This window comes from Lepidochelys kempii, chromosome 3, assembly GCF_965140285.1.
Source record: "Lepidochelys kempii isolate rLepKem1 chromosome 3, rLepKem1.hap1, whole genome shotgun sequence".
Taxonomy (NCBI): domain Eukaryota; kingdom Metazoa; phylum Chordata; order Testudines; family Cheloniidae; genus Lepidochelys; species Lepidochelys kempii.
The window spans coordinates 130,316,625-130,329,261 of NC_136382.1; positions in this window are offsets into that span (position 1 = coordinate 130,316,625).

Here is a 12,637-nt window from a genome sequence, read left to right on the forward strand (position 1 = left end):
ACTGCTCTTACTCACGATACACCTCTCTTGCCTGTGATGCAGCACACCCCTCTATTTTCCAGCCAGGAGAAAGCAGCTTTCTGTGGTGAAAAAAGCACTCTGGGGTTGGTTCTCTCCTTTTCAGAGCTCTTACACCACTCTCGAATTTTCAGGCCCTCTGTATTTACAACTCTTCTCCAAACCCCTTTGTGACAGCCTTCTCAGACCTGCCTCTCACAGCAGTTTCCATAGAGACTCTCGAGATCTTTTGCCAAAGGGATTTAAATAGTGTCAACAAGTTGTCTTTTATTTTTAAGGCACTTTAGAAATGGAAGAAATATGGACCCACGAAAACAGGTATTTCTAGAATACCCAGTGTAGGTGGATAGATTTCCTGGCATTGTCTCTCAGATAGAAGTGTTAGTTCTTCCAACTGCAGAACACAGGAAAGTGTAAAGGTCTCATTTTGACTGGTGTTTCCTTCCATAAGGTGCTGTGAATAGGATTCTCTAGTTTCTAGCACACATTGAGTACTTGTGGCATTGGAGTTTGGCATCGACACCGAGCTATATGAAGTGATATTTGCCTCACTAATACCTTTTGGAGGTTGTTTTATTATTTCCTAAGCTCTTCAGTGAGAGCTTGCCTCTAAGGACATATGCATCAGAACCCACCCACCCCCTCTGGTAAATAATGAGACCTTCCATTGACAGGTGTGACCCTGTGGGTTGCTTTAACATATTTTTCAGCAATACAAAGAAGGGTGCGGCTGACTTGATGACAAAGGGGCAGGAGCAGTACATTGCATAAAGCCTGGGGAGCAAATTTGGACTTGCTCAGCAATTCACTAGTTGCACTTCAGAGCCATCTTACATGGTGCAGCCCTGTGTGCTCATGGTGAGAAGTTGCATAGGTATTAGACTAACCCCTCCACATACCCTCAGTTGTGTTATAGAAGACACGTGATGACCGCTAGAGTTGAGCAAATTTGTTTTAGTAAACAATGTATTTGACACATTTCACTTTTATTTCTCTTCAATTGTTCCTGCACCCACTTTGTGTTTTATGACTGTGTCTGTTATTCAAAGTTACCTGGTGAATGTTTCAGGCAAACAAATTTCAGCCCTTACATGGCTGGGAACTATATTCATTGCATGTATTCACTGTTGGTTGGTTGTTATAACTGCTTGCATGATTGGCTGCTACAGTCACACAGTATATTTCCAAATTGGATGAATGTATTAGTAATAAATAAGGAAGTGTGTGGTCTAATTAGTGGATCTTCCATTCTCTCAGGTAAGAGGATAGGAGCAGTCTGGGGTGTTAGGAGGAGCAAGGCTAGCAGACCATGCTAGGGATATCGTAGGCTAGTGGGACATTGTAGGCCGAAGTCAGAATTAAAATTAATTTTCCCTCATCACATTCACACTGATGTGGCATGTGCGTACATGGTCCCAAAGACAAAAGATTCAGCCATATCCTTGTCTGGCTTTTAAAATTGTCACTGTAGCAGAGATCTGGCCAGAGGGCTTGCACAGACTTAGCTGCAAAGGGTGGGGTCACATACCTTTGGTCATTTTATTTACCTGCACCAGTATCAGGACTATGACCTGGGGCTTGGGAACACAGTCCCTCCCTTTGGTGCTGTACTATTGTTAAGCAGGGTACAAATGTATTTCAGATGTCTACAAAGTGCATTTATTGAATGTACTGGTCTTGGCAGTTTTTTTCCACCCATGAACATTCACCCATCATTATTGTAGATGATTATTGTAGAATAAATTCCTTTTAGATACACATATGTTACAATTATCTAAGTCACAAAGCAGAAACGAAAACCCTTTAGGTCTGATTTTTTTTTTAGAGGGATCTTGATCAGTGTTTCTTTTTAATAACTGTGTCCGCATGTTTGCACCTACTGTTAATTGTGGACAACTGGGATTGAACTTGAAAGGTACCTTAGCAAAACCCCCAATTCCTTCATGCAAGATTGGCCAGGAAAAAACTCCACTGAATAAAATTATTTTTAAAGTACAGATTATTGCAAAATCCTACAAAAACCTGTTAATTCATCTTGTTTTCATTCTTCTTTCTGCCCTTCTCTTGAACTTTACATGGCTTTTTTTCCTCCACTTTTGTCAGTGATGGGAAATTTCTAATCTAGCATGCTGGATTCATCCCTATTTGAAAATGAAAAGGAAACACATTTGCACTGAGATACACTTAGAGGCATTTGTTACAGCCAAGACAGAGTATCAAAGTTCATCCCCCAGCAGAGAGACTTGTGGCGAGAGGTAACTGCATTTGTCCCCTTTCTCCTGGCTGCTAATTATGGCTGAGCAGGTCAAAGCTGTCAAATGTTGCCACATTTGCTTGAGCGGGAGCTACAAAAAACACCCCATACTTGGATTCAAGGGCAGCGCATCCCTTGTGTATTGTCTGAGTTGACCCTTTCACAAAATAACAGACATTGTGAAGTGAGGTCAGAAAGGTATCGAGCCAGCTGCTAGACACCCTTTAAACTGTGTAATTCTGTCTGGAGAAAGAGAAGTTATTTAAAGAATATGATAACATTTCAAATAAAGCTTCAAAATCTGGGCCGTCTTCTGGTCTGAGATCAGTTTTTCTGCTACTGTAACTCCATTGACTTCAATGAAATTGTTCCTGATTTTCATTTGAGCAAGTGAGAGCAAAATCAGACTTGGTGCATTTAGATTGAGTGTGCCGGATCTCCATTGGTGTTAATCAGCACAGCTCCATTGATTTCAATCAGAATATTCCTCAGAATAACTGTCTTGTTGAATTTGCATTTCATGCATGTTTGAGAAACTTAATTTGAAGTGTTGCTGAAGTGAACTTTGGGGGGCAAATTGTGTCTAGTGGCGCTAGCCTGTTCAAAGAAGGCACAGAAGATATAGGGCCGTGGTCCTGCCCTTTTCTGCACCAACCAGCCGGAGGGGACCCTCTTTAAGGGCGGTATGGTAACTGTACTGACTGGGAGTTCTCAAGGGCAAGGTGCCTCATGTGTAGGACTCTGCCTCTTGGCTACCAGCTGGCTCTTCCAGAGCTCCTGCAAGGCGGTAAGAGGTGTGCACTTATAGACAGCATCCAATGTGAGCCTTTGGCTACAGGTCACAATTACTCCCTTTGATGGCAGAACTTGGTAAATGTGAAATTAGTGTGATAAGAATATACAACAAGGTGAAAAGCTACTGAAAGAGCAGCTTTCAGAAGGAGATTGTGCTACTTGTATATTAGCTGGTCTTGCAAGGTTTCAGGATTCTTCCTCCAGCATTTTGTAAACCAGCCTTCCTAGTTCCAAATCCCAAAGTCCTTTGCAGAAATCCCATTTCCGTTGACAGGGCGGGGGAGTGTTTTATTAATTTACCTTATCCTCTTTAGTTTTGCTGAACTAGTGAGGGACCTGAGACAAAGAGCACCACAAATCCTGCCCCATGTACATGGTATGGTGTCATTTATGTCATGTCAAAAATCTAATGTTGGAATTTAGGATGCAGCTGCATTCCACTACCTTAGATTCCAGTAGAGAGGCAGCGAGAAGGCAAGTGCTGTGCTAAGTATACAGCAGTTATTTCTATAGGTTTTCGCCTTTTGGTGTTAAAAATGCCTGGAAGTTTTCCATATAAGCATAGCAGATAAGGGATTAAACTATATTTTACTCACATGCACATCACATAGAATCAGAGAACATAGAAGATTAGGATTGGAAGAGACCTCAGGAGGTCATCTAGTTCAACCCTTGCTCAAAGCAGGACCAACCCCAACTAAATCATCCCAGCCAGGACTTTGTCAAGCTGGGCCTTAAAAACTCCTAAGGATGGAGATTCCACCTCCTCCCTAGGTAACACATTCCAGTGCTTCATCACCCTCCTAGTGAAATAGTTTTTCCTAATATCCAACCTAGACCTCCCCTACTGCAACCTGAGAACATTGCTCCTTGTTCTGTCGTCTGCCACCACTGAGAACAGCCAAGCTCCATCCTCTTTGGAACCCTCCTTCAGGAAGTTGAAGGCTGCTATCAAATCCCACCTCACTCTTCTCTTCTGCAGACTAAATAACTCCAGTTCCCTCAGCCTCTCCTCATAAGTCATGTTCCCCAGACCCCTAATCATTTTTGTTGCCCTCCACTGGACTCTCTCCAATTTGTCCACATCCTTTCTGTAGTGGGGGTACCAAAACTGGACACAGTACTCCAGATGTGGCCTCACCAGTGCTGAAAAGAGCGGAATAATCACTTCCCTCCATCTGTTGGCAATACTCCTACTAATGCAGCCTGTAGTGGGGCAGCTGCCTCACTCCAGTAAAACAGGGGTTAAAAGCAGCCATGCTAGGCTGATTGGGGAAGTTGCCACAGTTGTGGCCAGCTTAATTAGGGCCCAGTTGGCCCTGATAAGAGGGCTGTGGGCCAGAAGTTGGTGGAGTCTCCCTCTAGCCCTGGAGTGGGAAGGGCTAGCTGCCTGAGAGGAAGGTACCTGACCTAGAGCAGTGTTGAGGAACAGGGCAAGGGAGCTGGAGAGCTCCAGCCTGGTAAAATCCTTGGTGAAGGCCTAAAGAAGGTAATGGGGCTGCAGAGGTACAGTCTGGGGTTAGGCAGAGGAAGCTGGTCCGACCCCCTTGCCAGTGATGAGGGGCCATTACACTGCAGTTTGTCCCAGTGAGCGGGGGCTAGATGATGACTGGCAATAGCCACTGAGGCAATGTGGGGGTAGAGGGTTGGGGGTTCCCTTGGGAGGGGAGACCCAGACTGTGGGGTACTGCGGTGGGCACAACCCCAGGGTAAGGGGCACCGGGGTCCAGGAGGGACACGGGGGCTGTAAGGCAGGCAAGACACTGGCCTGTAGAGGGCGCGCTGGGCTGGAAGAGCTAATTCCCAAGATGACCGGCAGGAGGCGCCGCACCGCGGAGTCTCACTTCACTACACGGCCCAATACACCGTAAGCCTTCTTGGCAATAAGGGCACACTGTTGACTCATATCCAGCTTCTCATCCACTGTCACCCCTAGGTCCTTTTCTGCAATGCTGCCACTTAGCCAGTCAGTCCCCAGCCTGTAGCAGTGCATGGGATTCTTCTGTCCTAAGTGCAGGACTCTGCACTTGTCTTTGTTGAACCTCATCAGATTTCTTTTGGCTCAATCCTCCAATTTGTCTAGGTCACTCTGGACCCTATCCCTACCCTCCAGCATATCTACCTCTCTCCCCAGCTTAGTATCATCTGCAAACTTGCTGAGGGTGAAATCCATCCCATCATCCAGATCATTAATGAAGATGTTGAACAAAACCGGCCCCAGGACAGACCCTTGGGGCACTCCGCTTGATACCGGCTGCCAACTAGACATCGAACCATTGATCACTACCCGTTGAGCCCGACGATCTAGCCAGCTTTCTATCCACCTTATAGTCCATTCATCCAGCCCATACTACTTTAACTGGCTGGCAAGAATACTGTGGGAGACCATATCAAAAGCTTTGCTAAAGTCAAGGTATATCACATCCAGCACTTTCCCCATATCCACAGAGCCAATTATCTCATCATCAGGGTCGGCTCCAGGCACCAGCTTTCCAAGCAGGTGCCTGGGGCAGCATTCAGAACGAGGCAGCAGTCCGTGTCCCGCGGCGGCTTTTGGGCGGCAGCTCCGCCGCTCTTCTGGGGGCGGCGGCAATTCGGCGGTGCTCCAGTGCTGTTGCGGTGGTGGCAATTCAGCGGTGACTGCTTGGGGCGGCAAAATTGGTAGAGCCGCCCCTGCTCATCGTAGAAGGCAATCAGGTTGGTCATAGAATCATAGAACCATAGAATATCAGGGTTGGAAGGGACCCCAGGAGGTCATCTAGTCCAACCCCCTGCTTGAAGCAGGACCAATTCCCAGTTAAATCATCCCAGCCAGGGCTTTGTCAAGCCTGACCTTAAAAACCTCTAAGGAAGGAGATTCTACCACCTCCCTAGGTAACGCATTCCAGTGTTTCACCACCCTCCTAGTGAAAAAGTTTTTCCTAATATCCAATCTAAACCTCCCCCACTGCAACTTGAGACCATTACTCCTTGTTCTGTCATCTATCACTGAGAATAGTCTAGAACCATCCTCTTTGGAATCCCCTTTCAGGTAGTTGAAAGCAGCTATCAAATCCCCCCTCATTCTTCTCTTCTGCAGGCTAAACAATCCCAGCTCCCTCAGCCTCTCCTCATAAGTCATCTGTTCTAGACCCCTAATCATTTTTGTTGCCCTTCGCTGGACTCTCTCCAATTTATCCACATCCTTCTTGTAGTGTGGGGCCCAAAACTGGACACAGTACTCCAGATGAGGCCTCACCAATGTCGAATAGAGGGGAACGATCACGTCCCTCGATCTGCTCGCTATGCCCCTACTTATACATTCCAAAATGCCATTGGCCTTCTTGGCAACAAGGGCACACTGCTGACTCATATCCAGCTTCTCGTACACTGTCACCCCTAGGTCCTTTTCCGCAGAACTGCTGCCTAGCCATTCGGTCCCTAGTCTGTAGCTGTGCATTGGGTTCTTCCGTCCTAAGTGCAGGACCCTGCACTTATCCTTATTGAACCTCATCAGATTTCTTTTGGCCCAATCCTCCAATTTGTCTAGGTCCTTCTGTATCCTATCCCTCCCCTCCAGCGTATCTACCACTCCTCCCAGTTTAGTATCATCCGCAAATTTGCTGAGAGTGCAATCCACACCATCCTCCAGATCATTTATGAAGATATTGAACAAAACTGGCCCCAGGACCGACCCTTGGGGCACTCCACTTGATACCGGCTGCCAACTAGACATGGAGCCATTGATCACTACCCGTTGAGCCCGACAATCTAGCCAGCTTTCAAGTCATGCGTGACTTGCCCTTGGTGAATCCATTTTGACTGTTCTTGATCACCTTCCTCTCCTCCAAGTGCTTCAAAATGGATTCCTTGAGGACCTGCTCCATGATTTTTCTGGGGATTGAGGTGAGGATGACCAGTCTGTAGTTCCCCAGATTCTCCTTCTTCTCTTTTTTTAAAGGTGGGCACTATATTTGCCTTTTTCCAGTCATCTGGAACCTCCCCTGATCACCACGAGTTGTCAAAGATAATGGCCAATGGTTCTGCAATCACATCAGCCAGTTCCCTCAGCACCCTCGGATACATTAGATCTGGACCCATGGACTTGTGCATGTCCAGCTTTTCTAAACAGTCCTTAACCTGTTCTTTCACCACTGAGGGCTGCTCACCTCCTCCCCAAACTGTGCTGCCCAGTGCAGCAGTCTGGGAGCTGACCTTTTCTGTGAAGACCGAGGCAAAAAAAGCATTGAGTACATCAGCTTTTTCCACATCATCTGTCACTAGGTTGCCTCCCCCATTCAGTAAGGGGCCCACACTTTCTCTGATCACCTTCTTGTTGCTAACATACCTGTAGAAACCCTTCTTCTTACCCTTCACATCCCTTGCTAGCTCCAATGCCAATTGTGCTTTGGCCTTCATGCTTACACCCCTGCATGCTCAAGCAATATTTTTGTACTCTTCCCTAGTCATCTGTCCGAATTGCCACTTCTTGTAAGCTTCCTTTTTGTGTTTAAACTCACCAAAGATTTCTCTGTTAAGCCAAGTTGGTCACCTGCCATATTTGCTATTCTTTCTGCACATCGGGATGGTTTGTTCCTGTGCCTTCAATAAGGCTTTTTTAAAATACAGCCAGCTCTCCTGGACTCCTTTCCCCCCCTCATATTAGCCTCCCAGGGGATCCCGCCCATCAGTTCCCTGAGGGAGTCAAAGTTTGCTTTTTCTGAAGTCCAGGGTCCGTATTCTGCTGCTCTTCTTTCTTGCTTTTGTCATGATCCTGAACTAGACCATCTCACGGTCACATACACACACTTTTCAGTGGCAGATATCACCATGGCATTCGTGACCACAATTGATACATTTTGACCAGTCAGCGGGCTAAGCTATGTACCATTAAATGTATATTGAGTCTTTCATCCATTGGTGGGAATTCGATACAAAGTTGTTTTGTTAACTAACAAGAATAAGGAATTTAAAACATGTTTTATTGTCAGCAGAAATAATGGATCTTTTAGTAAGGAAAAATATTTTGTAAAGAACTATTCAAACTGGATTTTGGAGCCATGTGGACCTCTTGCAATGGAACCACTTGAAGCATGGCCCAGGCTCACCAGGCTTGCAAAGCATTCACAATAAACATATAATAAACATGAATGCTTGGTAAGGGTTCTGACTCCACGCCCTGCTAAGGCAGGTGAATTCGGCCAAGTTGTACAGTCAATCCTGATAATAATGTGGAAAACGTTAGCCCTAATCTCTCCCTATCCCCCGCCTCACTATTTGCATCTCCCATCTGATCCCAATATATGAGGAACAAAGTTCGGGAGTGTAATTGATTACAGTCTTTTGCCAGATTAAATGATACACAGGAGCCTCTTGCAATGGGATGTTAATAGGGAAGTGACTTCCCATATGCGATGGCACATAAAGCTTTTAACTAAATCAGTGACTGAACTGCAAAAGCTGTCATTTAGAGATACCAAGTGGATTTGGGACACTCCCAGGAGGATTTAGGGACTACACACTAATTAAGGGATGGATTTTGCTGGCCATTGTGAGGGTGTGCAATGGGAGCCTACCGTTTTGCCTCACCCCTACCCTCCATGTAAAGGCCAGACAGAACTGCAGGTGAGCACAGGACTATTCTGTCCCTGTGCTCCCCTGTCATTTGGGATTGGGGCAGAGATGGAGCCATGGCTCCAAGACCCCTATACCAGCAGACTGACAGACAGCTGCACAAGAAAGGGGACATTTACCCCAAGCCTAGCAGTTCTAAACCCATCTAAGCCTCTTTGATCAAGAAATCTTGTCAGATGTGCTTTTGTATGCGATTTCCAGTTCTTCCTGGCATTGATGAGGGTCAGTAATAATGCAAGTATAGCCTTTGACATAGTATGTCACTGCTTCCACTTCCCTGGCTGAGACCAGAAAGTCTGAAGACTTATTGAAAAAAGTCAATGAACTTTTTCAGACCTCATCAAAAGTTCTGTTCAAGTCTGTTCCAAAGTTTGGGAGGAGGTTTGGGTTGGTTTTCATTTTATCTGAACCAATTGGGGAATCCGTAGTTAGACAAACTCAATATCTGACAAGTTACTTGGGTTTGTTTCTGTCCAGTGCCAGGAAATCCTATGAGATGATGGTGTGGGGGGTGTTCTCTTGGTGTTTTCCACTTACCCTTGCACAGCTCTTTCTGTTTTTCTATATGAATTGGGTGACAGTAACAGAGAAAATAGCTTGAGAACTCCCATGAGATTTCCCAAGGCAATCACATCTGTCGCTAAACACTCGGTGCCATTCTCTACAGGGATCTGCAGGGGAGGCTAAAGCAGCATGACTGGTCTGAGAAGTTGGCCTGGAAAGTTCCCAGACCTCAGTATATCTTTTTTTCAAAAGTAGCTTCTCTCCTTGATAAGAAAGGACATCCCCTTTTCTCTGGACTGCTGCTCAGATACTGCAGGTGACTTGCAGCTATTGGAGAACTCAGCAGCTGCAACAGGGCTTTCAAAACAGGATCCGATCAGATATTCACCTCGCTGGATCTTGTCATCTAAAGGGCCCAACTGTAAGCCGCTTTGAACATGTGTTTACCTTTCTAGTCAAGCTATGTTCACACAGGGCCAAGTCCAGAGGTGCCAAGCTTTTTACATTGTGTAAAACTTTCAAAAACACTTCAGTGCCTGAAGAGTCTAAAGTCCCATTTTCTACAGAGACTTGGGCACTTTGGAAGAGAAAAAGAGGCTATTTCAGTCTCCTCAGAAGAATAAGTTCAAAGAGCCAAATCCTCAGGTCTTTTCTCAGTTTCTACTCAGGCCTTCTGCACTTTTGCTTAATTGAGAAAGGGCCTCAGGATTTTCTCCCTTCAGCATCTGTATCTCTTCCAAAGTTAAAAACAAAATCCCAGGCTGCAGATTCCTTCATTGTTTTCTGACCGGCTTCTATTTTGCCTACCCAATTATACAACCAGCAGGGCTGAAGCGTATTTTAAAAAACATCCTCAGCTGTTTATGCTCACAGATTCCGTCCTGTGCAAATAAAGTTTTCTTTGGCCTGGTTTTTAATTTGTTGTGTTTCTTTCTCCCTTTGGAAGGAATGAGGCACAAAAATGAGTTGTCTGTGTGTAGTGGAGAGCAGAATGCAGGCAGCCTATTTTTTAAAAAAAAGTCCTATTGGGGAGGCCCCATTGGTTAAAGGCTACGGCACAGTCACTCTGAAGTGAGGGTTTAATGAAGTAGCCTGTGAGAGAATGGAGGGGATGGTCCCCGCTGCACAGATGGCTCTTTGTCACCGCTGACACCTGCCATCTGCTTGTTTGTCTAAATGATGTCGGAGGGGGCATCGTGAGCTCCCAATCTGCTACACTGCCTCCACCAGCTTCCAGTGACCCCCTGACCCCTGTGTCAGACAGGTCCAGAGAGTTTGTTCTTTCAGCTCAGTGGGTTCTTCCTTCTCCATGTTTACAGCCTCTTCCCAGCCACTGACATTCACAGCAGCACAGTTCTGCCAGTAACAGCAGCAGCTGCCTTTGGCCTGCACTAGTTTGGTTTCCCCATACACCAGGGTCCAGTTTATAGATTGCTGATCTATAAATCTCATCTTCATGCATATGAAAAGAGCGGGACAGAGAGAGATTAACCTTTACAGACAAGAAAGAGGTACAGAAGTTTACATTGCCAAACAGCAAATTAAATCTTTAAGGAATATTATTTACAAGCCTATTTTCCCTCCCAAGTTTACAGCTTTTTCCAATGAAATTAGAAAGCCAAATTATCTCTGGTGTAATTCCACTGATATCAATAGAGTTAGACCAGGGATGATTTTGGCCTCAGATATTTAACACTGGTTTTGAATTTCATCTGGTGTGAATGTGGGTGGCTTTTTAACGATATATCAGCTGTAGTATTAGGAGAGCTAAGAGAGAGATTTTTTTAAAGGCACAAATAGGAGTTCAGGATCTAACTCTCAGTGATATGGGTGCCTAGTGGCCTTTTGTCCCTTTAAAATCACCCTCTTAAATAAAACATAGTAATATTTGTAATGGCGTTTTTCAAAATATCTTTGCACAGGACTATCTTTTTAATATCTGATAAGCCGTTGGATTTGCATACATCTGTGAACGATATTCTACCTTTCAGATAATTTTTGGAACAATAAACATACCCTATATATTTAACACAGTTCTGTAATACATAAAAGAACGTCACAGTTTAGCGTCAGATGAACAAATCTTTGTTGGCTGATAATCATATTTTCCTGAGTTTACAAAAAAGTGATATGCTTTTTATTTTCACCTCAAATAGTTTGAACAAGTCAGAGGCAGAATTTACAGAAAGAACAACATTGTTTTGCCCTGGAAATGTCCTGTTTCTGGTTTGGACAAATTCACCCACATTTATGCTTTTGCCCTACGGAAAAAAATGAAGTTTTATTGCTTCTCATTCAAAAGAAACTAAGTTTGCTGTTATAAATGTTGAGAGTTTGGGAAGAGAAATAATACATCATAACCACAATAATTAATATTCATTATGTGCTTAAGGGGACTTACGCACATAACCGTATGTTACACATGAACACTCATGAAGTGAAAAAATAGTCATTTTGCACAGCTCTAATGAAGTCAAGAACAGAGATGCAAAGTACTGTAGGTTCAAAGTGGTCCTGAATGAGAGGAGTTTAGAATGGGATTGGGGGCTGATGTTTCTATGTGCTTTACTTGGCCCCCTGTTTTTAATTCCTCTCTTTAAAACTACAAATGGCTTTCCCTCAGGTGTGTAGTTTTTGCAGGTCACCTTTGTTTTCTGTTCTGGGAGCTGGTAGAAAAAATGCATGGTAACAAAACAAAACAAAACAAAAAAGGCTGACAAAAACTACTGCAGTCAATTTCTAAATCTGTTCTAAAAAAATCAAAGTCTAAATTTCAAGAGGTTTCAGATCACAAAAAAGATTAAAGACCTGAAAGATTTAAAGTTAACAAAATGTTTCTAGTCAGTTTGGTGCTGATGAAAAGTATCAGATGGGCAGCTCTGGAGACTGTCCCCACCCCCCGCTATCTATAGATACATTTATTCCCAAGGCACATTACCCTGTCACTGTGCCTCACTCCTGGCACAACAACAGCAATGGGCCAGAGGATACTTCACTCTCCAAGCCAGTTTTAGATCTTGGCCTCTCTGCCAACAAATTTGCCAATTAGTGCCAGCTGTGATGGAGTTTTTGTGATGCAGACACCTGTTCACTGGGAATGGGACTGAGATGAAACGTTTGACTTGTAAAATTAAGTCAAATCCAAGGTGCCATTGAATTTAGCATTAAAAAACATCTAAATCTTATAAAAATCTGCATTGTGATGCCCTCTCTCTCTTAGAAACAAATTAACTGATTTGATTATTTTTAGGGGCGGGGGAATGATGAGCCCTGTCCTGTAGGCCTTATTCTAGCCGAACTTCTATTAATTTGACTTTGAAATTTGCCGGAGTAAAATGAAAAAGTAACTTAATGGTTTCTGGGATTCTGTAAACCAGTATCAGACCGAGGTAACGGAGAAAAAGCTGAGGTATAGATCCTTAGCCCTAGGGGCTTATTGTGCAAATGCCAACA